This window comes from Pinus tabuliformis, chromosome 6 (assembly GCF_031772625.1).
Source record: "Pinus tabuliformis cultivar Carrire ecotype Pingquan chromosome 6, CPIR1, whole genome shotgun sequence".
Classification (NCBI taxonomy): Eukaryota; Viridiplantae; Streptophyta; class Pinopsida; order Pinales; family Pinaceae; genus Pinus; species Pinus tabuliformis.
Window position 1 is genome coordinate 769,127,486 of NC_142292.1, and position 13,052 is coordinate 769,140,537.

Below are 13,052 nucleotides of genomic sequence, written 5' to 3' on the forward strand. Positions count from 1 at the left end.
TCGATGTGGGAACCTCTAGTGAACATAATTGTGCAATTATACCTCGTTATTTTTTCTTTGGAAGCTTTGTCATTCTGTTAGAGTTGATTATCTTTCCTAGTTTCCCTGCGATACCCCTTAATTCAACTTCTTTTCCTTCTGAAGAGAATTTCATGAAAAGTTCTTGAAAATTAAAAGTTATTGTAACCAAGGATTGTAGCCATTGGACTCCTAGTACAACATCAACACCACCCATTGGAATGGAAAGCACTAGGCTGTTCAATACATATTCTCCCATGGATAGCTTGATATTATGGCACTTTCCTGAGCAATTTATGATTCCTCCACTTGCAACCGTCACTTGACACTCTGGTGCTGGATATAGGAAGCAATTCAATTCCTTGGTTATCTTACAATGAATAAAATTATGGGTACTTCCCAAATCAATCAACATTATTACTATTACCTTTTTCTTTTTGATATGCCCTTCTATCTTGATAGTTTGAGGAGTGGTAATTCCATCCAATGCATTACAAGATATGGTCGGATTCATTTCTTCTTTTTCTAGGGTTTGTTCCTAGTGTATATCTTCTTCTTTTGACATTTCTTGTTCCTTTTCTTCCTCCTCTTCACAATCTATGTAAAATAATTTCTTCTTTGCACACTTATGACCTTTAGTGTATTTGCTATCACAACTGTAACAAAGCCCTTTTGCTCTTTTTTCTTCCAATTGTTGTGGTGTCAACCTTGTAGGTTGTGGATGGCTAGGGGTAGTAACACTTCCATCTTTATGATTGTGAGTGGTAGGCTTCCTTGTTGCCATAATTTTTCTTTCCAACCTGAATGCCTTCTCCAATGAATCTGGTTCCCAAAGGCGAACCTCATGTTGCATGTTATCTTTTACAGTCCCTATGAACACATCAATCTTATACTCCTCTGGAATATCTTTTACCCTTGTATTCAATTTTTGGAAGTCCTCAATGTGTTCCATCATTGAACCCTTTTGTTTGAAATTTATCAATTGGCTAAAAAAAGTGTTGCTTTTTGTATCCTCATAATGTGCTATCATTTCATCCGTAAAAATAGCCCAAGTGACAATTTGTTTATGAAAGCAAAGTCATCGATACCATACAAACTGATTTGGTTCCAAATATAAAGTTGCATATGTACCTTTTGTGTGTTTTGCACATTATGGAGATCGAAAAATTGCTCCATCTGTAGTATCCATGTTCTGGGATCATTGCCATCAAACTTCCTCATATCGATCTTTGGACTATGGTGGTTCTTCGATCCAAAGTTAGAGTCTATGAAATCATGATTAAAATTTATTTTTTTCTCATCATGAGTTCCCTTTCCTACCCTTTCGCCATTAGTAAGCATTTCTTGTAGAAACTTTGTCAAACATATCTTCAAATTTGTCTGCAAATCTTCCATGCCTTTCTTTAAATCATCCATTTTAGCTTCCACACTGCCCATCTTAGCTTCCATGTCATTCATATTAGCTTCTACGCCTTTCTTTAAACCATTCATCTTAGCTTCTACGTCTTTCTTTAAACCATCTATCTTATTTTTTGTTACTTTTTGTGCAAGTGAAATTTGTTGCACTTGGTCTCGTAATTTTGATATATCATGTTGCATTTCTTTCTCTTCTTCATGAGTCATGCTAGAGCTTTCAGGTTGCTTACTAGGTGTTTCCATTTTCTTTCTTCGGGGCATCAATTACCGATTATAATGCTTCACTATGCCCTTTGAATTCCTTCAAACTAAATTTTCAAACCAAGCTTATGCAAAAATTAAAAAAAAAAACTACACACCTTTTTTCACTTTGTAGGAGCTAGATATTGAATCTGATATATCTCTGTAATTTTGGATCTCGTCAGTCTTAAATTGCTTTGTGTGCTAACCCACTGAGTAATATTTCTAACCTCGCAAATCTAATCAAGATTGGATTCTCCAATGAAGAGTTATGCCAAATCTCCCATAATGACCTAAGTATAGAGTGGTTCAGTAGAGAAAACTTGTACATCGTGCCGCGGGTCACTGTTTCAACCTTAGGTTCTGAAAATGATACCAAAAAAACTACAGTTTGTCCTCTTTTTGTAACTTCTTACGATAATTTAATATGATGCTCAGAGCGAAGTTATGATGATTTTCCCAAGGTGACCTGTTTGGAATGTAATTCGGGGGTCTACAACAACCCTAACTTCCTCAGATTATATCTTCGAAAATATAGTGAGACAGGATCTGAAATTCGGAGCCGTGATTCAAAACGATTTCTTCTCAAATGAGTTTTTTTTAGCTTTTTAAACTTCGTAGAGAAATAGTTATAGTGAAAATTCCATGATGACCTGTTTTAGATGAAATTCTAGAGCTTGCAAAAACCATAACTTCCTCAGATCATATCTCTGAAAATATAGCGAGATAAAATCTGAAATTCGGACCACATGTTCAACGCGATTTCTTCTCAAATGGGATTTTTTTTAGCTTCTGAAACATCATAGAAAAAAGCTATAGCGAAAATGCCACGATGACCTGTTTGGAGCAGCGAAACCCTAGAATCTAAAGCTCTGATACCAAATGTTATGAAACCAACTCACAAAATGATAGAAAAGATAGATGAACGCCTTAGAAATAAGTCTCTTTGAGGGGGAAACCTCCTTTACATTACACAAATGAACAATTCTTGGATGATTCAAATGACAAAACCTCCTTTCTATATATAGGAGTCTAAGGGGTCACAATATAACCAAGCTGACCTAACAATAATAATATAAAGGCACAAAACAATAGAGGGATTCTATGGAGCACAATAATAACAATATGGGGACAATAAGGGCACAACAATAACAATAAGGGATACAATGACAATAGTAATGGGGGAATCACTAGTATTATAGGGACCTAACATTTCGTCTTTCCAAAGTCTTAACCATTTCCTTTGCCAATTTCCTTAGCCATTGATAACCAAATGAACACCCACACTAGGATTTCTTACCCAACATTCAGCTTGGAATAAGTGTCCCATGAACTGTGGTTATTATTTTTCCTTTATTTACTTTTATTACATGGAATTTTCACCAAGGTTGTTACAATGGTAAGAGTGAAAAAAGAGGCTCTTAATAAAACTTGGACTACATAGATTCTCAATCCTAAGGGGAATGGGTGGTATTAGTGCTAGAAGACAAAAGCTATAAATTAGGGAAACTTATGTGAGGAAGAGCTCTAAAGAACACATGCATGTAGCTTAGAGTAGTGAGGTAACTTACCAAGATGGGGTGGAAAATTTAAAGGTAGAAAATTGTAAGATGCAAAGTTTGCAAAGGGAAATCTTTCACCTAAATTCCATTGTAGTGAATAGATCGATTGTAGAACCATTGAATATGTATGAAAAATATGATGCCTTGAATTATATCTTACATACACACACATAGAATGTGGCATAATAGTGATAAGGAAACTATACAAAAATTAGATGTTATACATGGGTCCTGGACATGAAGGATTAGAATATAATATGGAAGATATCCAATGATGGTGTCATAGATGGAGTCTCATTGATGAAAGGTGTGACGTTAGTTGGGTAAGAAAGGTCATGAATGGAGAGAATGACATTACTTAGGGACCAAGTGATATATGATACAAAGATAAGAGGTGAGGTGACCCAAGAAAAGAAGCAAGAAAGGCTTGCACATTAGGATGAGATTATGGGGAGGGTTGCTATCAAATGGTAGAAAAAAATGGAAAGCATCTAGAAGGCTTAGACAATCATAAGTATGATGGCTCGATAATTTAGCATAAGAGCAGTGGAACAAGGTTACAAGGGGGTGATTTTTCCCTCTTAGGGGCAGAAATCCCCCTACGAGTGTGGAGGGAAATAAAAGAGAGGGGGAACCAAAATTTATTGTTGAAAGTCTAGGCTCTTAGGACAATGGTGAGTGGAGTTATTGGAAAATTCATAAAGGGTACAAAGATGGGGGACCAAATAGAGATTGTCGTGTTGTTGTTTGAGTGGGGCTACACCAATGTTGGGACATAGGTGCCCCCACGTTCGTATCATCTCCCATCTCTTCACAGTTCCATTGGGCACATGTTTTGGTCTTCCTCTTGGGTTATGTTAGTGGATCCTGATGATGACGAGATGTATTTTCATTAAGGGAAGAAGTAGGGAAGAAGACTAAGCTAATGAGTGGTACACCAATAGATTTAGGAGATTATGTGGAGAGATAGAAATTACTTAACTTAATGATCAACTTAATGAGAATGAGAGTTTCCATGTTGAGGGTTCCAACTACTCCACTTGGTGGAAAGAGAAGGGAAATCCATTGTATAGCATTTTTTGAGTGGACAGTCTCCAAAAGAGGGGGCCCACTCATGGAGGGTGATTCGTCACTTTTGATGGTGGACATGATGATATGGTATGAAAGGTTCCTTATTTGTAGGAATTATCGCTTCAAGTTTCGGTGAAGGCATATCAAATGGGGGAGGTGATGCCTTGACTAAGAATGAGATGGTGTAAATAGGGGATGATCCCATATAACTAACTTGGGTATGAGTTCCATGATAAGCCTTAAGTACAGAAGAGTACTTAAAGATTATAAGGTCCATACACACAAAAGATGAATGGGGAGTAGTGCCCCCCATCATGAGAAAAAATGGTTGATATTGGAAGGTGGGTGGGTTCATGACATGTACATTGATCAAGGGTGATGCTTCTTAAGTCATTGAGTTAATATGATGATCGTGATGTTGTGCACTAATTTTTCTATTGAAGGTTGAGGGTATGCCATAGAATCTTCAACACATTAATCAATATAATTGTTTCTATTCATCCTCCACAAAGGGAAGATTTGGTCCTTCATGTAGCCACTTCACCAATGACAGGCTATAGAGTCCTTTCACCTAGAAAAACATAAGGAGAAATTCTAGGGATCTTGTGATACCAACCCATGGTAGTGATAGAGAAGGATGTCAAGTCTCACGAAATGACCGTTAACCAAGTAGGAGTTCATAATTTCAAGCTTAGTTGCAACCTAGGATAGGTTTCAATCATAATTCTAAACTTAATTGCAATCAAGGCTAGATTCATTTAAGTAGACAATTTTCTTGATTATAGGGTTTATATCGGTGGAGCCTTTAGATCTTTTTCCTGGGAGAATCTAAGGCATTCCCATATATATGTGTCCAAGATTATAAAGATCACTCCCCCTCTTCTTCATCTTGCTTATTCTAGTTTAAACTTATTCTCATCTTCCAATTGGACAATGGAAAAATGAACTAGAACTATGAATACTTATGTGGCTCCTACATTATTCATCAATAAGATTTTTTTATAGTTGTGATTTTGATCCTATGTGAGATTTCATGGGAATTCCTTGGGTAATGGCCCTCTAAAGGGAAGGACATTATGAACCTTTTATTCTTTGTTAACATAGAACAATGGCATTATTTAGTAGTATATTTATGTATGTTCTTTCATCTTGAATGCTTCTAAATATTATTGTCTTGTTCAGTTTTAATATGTGAATGAGTATGAAATTAATCCATTTTGTTTCTTTCATTATTCTAATTGATTGGTATGACGATATAAACATTGTATATTTTTAGTCTATTGCATAAATAGATGGTGATAATAATCATTACCTTGTTTGTGCTTGAATGAAGTTAACTTGATTACAACATAGGTCATTATACCTTTCATCATTGCATCATAGATTAGAACATTTAAGACTCTTCAACACTTTATCTCCTCATCGATTAATATTCATTGTTTACATATACAATGCACAATACCTTCAAATTTATACATCTTTAGATTGATAATTAAAGTGAGTTAAAAATTCCAATATTTTATTGTTGTAATTCTATATCAATCCCCTACCCTCCTTTCTCTCATGAGCCACAAAGATACCCTCTTGATTCCATTGCTAGAGCACCCTTATTGATCACCTATCCTCCTTGCCCTTGGGAACCATCAATATACTCTCATCTTTCCTTTGTTAGAGTGCCTCCTTAATACCTTTGCCTCCTTGCATTTAGGAACCACTAAGACACCCTCTCTTCCCCTTACTAAAGTGCCCCTTCTGATCACCTTGCCTTCTTTCCCTTGGAAACCATTGAGATGCCCTCCTTGCACTCCTTTTGCACAAGTTTTGACTCTAATATGCATTTCTCTTTCCCCATTATATTCCCCACTAACAAAGGGGTCCTAGAGGACATCACTGACCTAAAATGTCCATGGGGTAACAACTAGACTTGCTCTCCCATTGCATCTAATCATGGATTCCATGTTTACACCATGGAGCCTATTGCCTTCACCCCTTTGTAAAGGAATTATGTGACCACTTCCACCATTTACATAATCTTTGCCCCCAATGAGCGTAAGTATTTGGTTCCTTTGACTAAATTAGACTTGGAGATTGACGTTGTTGCTTTATACTTGATTGTCATAGGGACACTCTCACCCCCATTTGAGAATTTAATCTTACCATTTCAGCCATATTCTTCTATGCTAATGAAAATATCTTAAGGATCATGCCTCCTTTAGATAGCCCTTGGGATCATTTGCACCTCGATTATCCCATCAATTTTTTTTTTTTATACTAACTAATTAACTTGTATGTCTTTCAAATCCATCCCTTATTGCAATCAACATTATTTCTAATCCTCCCTAGTAACATCTCCTTTTGTACTTAGGGAACATCAATTCAACCACTCTTCCCTATCAAAGACCATGTATTTTTTCACCACATGGAATGTTTTCAAAAATTTTAAAGTCACAAACACTTCCATGAATTTCATAACACATTGAGGATCTAACAAAACTTTCTAGTTGTTATTTATTGGATATAGAATCTTGAATTGGACTTATGGTACCTATGGATTATTCTCTTGGATATCAATGGGCCTTTCAAGTATATTGCCTACACTATCATCTTGGGATATGATTTCCCACTGCAATGCTAGATTTCAAACATTCCTACCCCCCCTCCCCTTTGAATATTCCTTTGTGTTCCACCCCATCTAGATAAGTTGCCTCACACTTTTGTGATACTTCCACACACTTGTATAATGGTAAAACTCTTCCTACAATAAGTCATACTAGTTAACACGCATTATGTTGCAACACCCATTTTACTTATCCAGCTAGTGTCTTCTAAGTTATTAGTATTTTTTTTTTGCACTTTCACTTCTCAGCCATAAGTCCAATCCATTCATGGGGAAAATCCCCATCTACATACCAAAATTCGCCACAAATAACTCAATGTTATCACATTCTACAATGAAACACATCTTAGGTAACCACCTTATCTTCATACATATGTCATTTTGCTAATCACATTTATTATATTTCACTACCCATAATTCATATTCTTTGCATTTGCACCTATTTCCTCATTGTACCATTACTAATTCTTTTTCTTTTTATTCATTAGAAAAGGAAAAAAATAACACAAAAAATAAAAACCCACCAAAATGCAAAAGCATAAAAAAATTTAAAAAACAAAAAAGAAAAGAAGCTACTCATTCTTTTTATTCATTAAAAAAATAAAAATAAGTAAATAAATAAATGAAAAGCCACCAAAATGTAAAAACATAAAAAAAAAAATAAAAAACAAAAAGGGGAAAAGAAACAAGCGTTTCTTATGACCACCAACCTTTGACCATGACTCGCCTCTTTACCGCTTCATTTCTTGAGGTAGTTATCAATGTTTCCATTGTAAAAAGCAATTTGTTTTTACTATGGCTTGTCCTCTGGTTAATAACACTAACCCTTGAGTTCCACTCACACAATTTGTCTTCGTCTAATTGGTCCTTTAGTCCCATTCAAGGAATAAGATAAAGAAACCCCTCAATTATCCAATTGCATCACTACAGATCTTGATAAAGACACCCTGGAAATCCATGGTAAAGTGAAAACGTAACCATTTATTTAATTGCTTCACTCTACTAGCACATATCATTTTATCAACCTAAAGAAACCTCAGATCTTAACCTCTTTTTTATTCTAGTAAATTAGTTTCAAATAGGAGTTGACAATGGAAAGTGCTGTAATGTGCTCTGATCAGTGTCACAGGTGTTAAGGATAATGTATATTTAGAAACGACATCATCATGCATGTCAATAGCACTAACATTATACTAGAGGCTCAATAGCTGAAGACTGTGTGTACACTTGAATCTTGATATGCAAGATTCCTAACTTCAAAACCCGGAGATGGCACTAAAGACTTCATAAATAAAACCTCCTACATCGCAGAACCTCCAAAAGAAAACCCCACGGGAAGAACTCCATTTCAAGACGGGTTGGCTTGATATGTGTATTTTGCCCGTGAGGTTTCTTCCTAAATATTGCCGCCCTATATTTCTATTTGTCTACAAACACCTCTTATATTCTTTGATTTACCAACATCTCTCCTCTGTATTAGACCAAATATATACACAAATTTGAATAGGCAAAGATTAATATAACGATATTGTACATCAACCAGGGCATTGAATGGTATATCTACGTTATTTTGAGTTTTTAAAGTCACCTTAGATTGTTGAACATCTGTTTTTTTCACTAAGATTAGTTTGATTATATAGTCTTCCTTACATAGAGTAGTAGATGTATAGTCTTGCACAAAAAAAAAATTAAAGATAATTTGCATCGTAAAAAAGGAAAAACTATGCAACTTCGAGAAAAATGTCAGAAAAAAATGGACAAGTACTTATTATAATTTGCAAATTAAAGAGAATGGACTGTGCTTGGATTATTTTGTCCATCTAGAGGAAAAGTTGCAGGGTAGACCCACTGGATTAACCTCCCCTCTTTGAGGATGTGATAAAATGGATTGGATGTTTAAGGAATAAAGCGAGATGGAAGTTGTAAAAGAGTGAGTCAAATATAAATTAGTACACAAAACGTCACCTAAAATGGACATGAACTTTTCATCTCATGGAAAAGTGGAGAATCCATTGGATGCAGATTCCAAATTCCATACCTGTTACAAATAATGACACTCTTGTGGTAGTGAATAACCAAGGTAGCTGATGTTTGAATCTCGTGGGTTGAGGGATTTGTGAGCTGTAGTGATTAGCCAGGCTAAACGGCTGTGGAATTATCCAGCTGTATTACCTAGGAACACGCCTAAGACAAATACCCACTTCAGCTGCCATCATGGTTTTGGAATGATTTTTGTATGTAAGGTTGTCTTGTTATTATTTTGTATTACCAATAATCTCCACAAGAACACAAACCATCCCTGAAACGATGGAAACGATTGGCATCCCTCATAACAATCTCTCTCTCAGCAATATTGGAGATACATTTCATTGCAGAGTGGCAATCACCACAGACACGAAGATTCTTAATAATTCGGAGAGGTGTCCCAGGGCTGGTATTGAGAAGCCCAAAAGCAATGGCCTGCCTCTCGCTGTGCCCACAAAGAATGTATTCCTTCTCTTCCTTCGCTACATCATGCAGTGCAAAGTTAGTGTCAGGAACATACCCTGCTTCCTTCATTTGCCTGAATAACTTTTCTAGCATTTCATTGATTTCCTTCTTTTGGGGATGAAATTTGTCTCTTGCAAAGAATGCATGCAATTGATTCTTAATCTGAATCCAACTGCATCCTGGAACCTTTCGTAGGCCCTTGTCTTTCATCAATTTTCTCACTTTTACTGCATCATCCCACCTCCCAGCTGCAGAATAGATGTTTGACAACAAAACATAATTTGCAGCACTTTGAGGCTCTATGATAAAAATGCGTTCTGCCACACGTTCTCCTAGCTCTACATTGCAGTGAAGCCTGCAGGCTCCAAGCAAGGCTCCCCACACATGAGCATCAGGTTCTAACGGCATCTTGTCAATGAAGAGCCGCGCCTCTTCAAGCTGACCAGCCCGGCCAAGCAAGTCAACAATGCAGGCATAATGTTCCACTCTAGGGATAAGGCCATAATCTTGCTTCATGCCATGAAAATATGACAAGCCTTCATCCACTAAGCCTGCATGGCTGCATGCTGACAGAATGCTGGTGAAGGTGATGTGGTCTGGCTCCAAGCCTGCCTCCTGCATTTCGTGAAAGAGAGAGAGGGAAAATTGACAATTTCCATGCATGGCATAACCTGAGATCATTGCATTCCATGAGACCAAATTCCTCTCAGAAATTTTTTCAAAAACTTTCTCTGCATCTTCCATTGTGCCACATTTGGCATACATATCTACAAGGGCACTCCCCACAAACACGTCTGATTCTGTTCCACTCCTGATGGTGCCTGCATGAATCTCCTTCCCTTTTTCGATATCTGTTAAATTGGTACAAGCAGGAAGCACACTCACAAACGTGAATGAGTTAGGTTTACAGCCTGCCCGTCGCATTTGATGGAAGACTTTCAGTGCTTCATTACTATTTCCATTTTGAGTGTACCCTGAAATTAATGAATTCCATGAGATTATGTCTGGCTTAACACCTGCCATTTTCATTTGGGAAAAAAGTCTCAAGGCTTTATCAACTTCGCCACACTGCCCATATCCTGCAATCATTGCATTCCATGAGATAGCATTCCTTTGAGAGATTCTTCGGAAGACTTGGTACGCATCCTCTACGTTTCCACATTTGACATACATATCTACGAGGGCACTCCCAACAAAAACATCGGACTGGAACCCAATTTTGATTATGCATGAATGTATTTCTTTGCCTCTTTCCAGAGATATTAAGCTGGCACAGGATGTCAAGACACTCCCAAAGGTAAAGGAGTCGGGTTTTACACCTACAAGTAGCATTTGACAAAAGAGCTCCAATGTAGCATCATCATAACCATTCTGTGTACACCCTGCAATCATTCCATTCCATGTGATGACATTCGGCTCCAGGCCATCCAATTGCATTTGGCGAAAGAGGAGCACCGCCTCCTCTACATGTCCATTCTGAGCATATCCCGCAATCATCGCATTCCATAAGACTTCATTTCTCTCCGACATTCTGTGAAAAACTCGGCGAGCATCATTCACGCTATAACATTTAGCATACATGTCAACAAGAGCACTTCCCATGAACACATCTAAACCAACCCCACTTCTAATAATGTAACCATGGATCTGTTTGCCCTGTTTCAAAGCTGCTAAGTTGCTGCATGCAGTAAGAACACTAGCAATTGTGCCCGAGTTTGGCTTCCTACCTGTCAGCTGCATTTGCCAAAAGAGCACCAATGCTTCATAATCATGGCTATTCTGAGCACAACCCCCGATTATAGCATTCCACGAGATCACATCAGGCTTAATGCCTGCCATCTGCATCTGCTCAAGAAGGCCCCGGGCCTCGTCTACATGCCCATTCTGCATATAACACGAAATCATAGTATTCCATGAGATGACATCTCGTTGATAAATGTTGTCAAACACTTGGCGTGCATCCTCAAACCTTCCACATTTACCATAAATATCTATAAGGGCATTAGCCACAACAACATCGGAATCAAACCCATTTCTAATTACATAGCCATGAATCTCCAGACCGCGTTGCAGATCATTCAGGGCAGCACATGCCTTCAGAACACAAGGGAAAACAAAATTGTCGGGTTCCATTCCTGTGCTCAGCATTTCATAAAGCAATTCAATAGTTTCCTCAAACAGCCCTTGGCTAATGCAACCTCCCATCATACTCGTCCATGAATACAAATCTCTATTCGGCATTCTATCGAAAACCAAACGGGATTCCCCCACGCTCCCACATTTCCAATACAATCCCAAAAGTTTAACTGCAAATGACGAAATATTTTCAATCCCATTCTTAATTATGAGAGCATGAGTTTGGCTGAGTACTGACAAGGATTTAGTGTGAGCACAGATCTGCAAAAGTGTATGAGCGTTGTAGGTGTTGGAGTCTACCTGTATGTTGTTGGTATCTACTCTTTCTAAATAAATTGATGTTGTGGATTGCTTAGGAAGAACAGTTGTGAGCACTGCGTAGACATCATTTCTGTGTCGAAGCTTCGTCTGGTTGGCATTAATTGACTTTGAATGCGGCCTGAGTTGCAGGACATGGTTATGCTCTTCCCAGTACTGCAACGGCGCTGGGCGAGCCAGTATCACTGCCATTGCCACTATCTTAAGAGTTGAGGCAGTGTGTGAACGTTAGTGTGTTAAGAGAATGTCCAGATATAAAAACATAACATGGTAACAGTGTAACCGATTAAGATTCATACATGGTAACAGTGTAACCGCCTAAGATTCAGAGGCATTAGCCTAAGTGAAAGCGTGAAAGCTTTTCTCTCTTACGATCAGAGGCATTAGCTAAGTGAAAGCTTTTCTCTTTTACGATCAGAGGCATTAGCTTTTACGATCAGAGGCATTGGCTAAGTGAAAGCTTTTCTCTTCCAGCATCACTATTAGGTGACCTGGTTTTACTTGAAATTTGAATAATATTTTGAGAAATTTGATTTTTTTATATTAATTAGAGTTTAAAATAAAACTATATGGTTAATGAAAATGATATAGGAGTGGGGTTTCTTATTAAGATAATGATTGATTGAGTTATAATAATATTAAAATGTGTTGTCTAAATTATTAATAATAACATTTAAAATGTGTTTGTCTGATTTTTAAATATATTTTTATCTTTTTCAATATATTGTTTAAAGATTTATTTCTTTTAATAAAAAGTAGAAAATAGTTAAAATAATAAAAAGTAAATATATCTCATGAAACACTTACATAATTTAATTAAATTTTATTAGAGAATACACAAAAAAAACTTTAAGGAGATAAACTAATTAGATTTTTTTCATGGTCGTGAAAAGATAATTAATTAGAATAATATGACTTATATCTAAACCAACTAAGCCACTACCATTATAACACCAATAATATATCCAATAACCTTAACCCAGATAAATTATGACTTAACGAGAGCCAATGAAACTTCGGGATTACCACTATAACACCAACAATACATAACAAAAGCCAAAGGAGCCAAAACTCCAAGAAAATGAGAAAAATAAACTGACTAGATTATTCATAATCTGTTCTATAATTTCAAAAGTACTTAATGTATAACATATTATATAACTTTAAAAATGTCATTAATAAAA

At 36.7% G+C, this 13,052-nt stretch overlaps 1 pseudogene; it reads right to left on the reverse strand.

Annotated features, from left to right (window-relative positions):
• Nucleotides 1-9,189: 9,189 nt before the first annotated feature.
• On the reverse strand, nucleotides 9,190-12,060 carry LOC149260995 (pentatricopeptide repeat-containing protein At1g20230 pseudogene; annotated as a pseudogene).
• Between the last annotated feature and the right edge of the window lie 992 nt (nucleotides 12,061-13,052).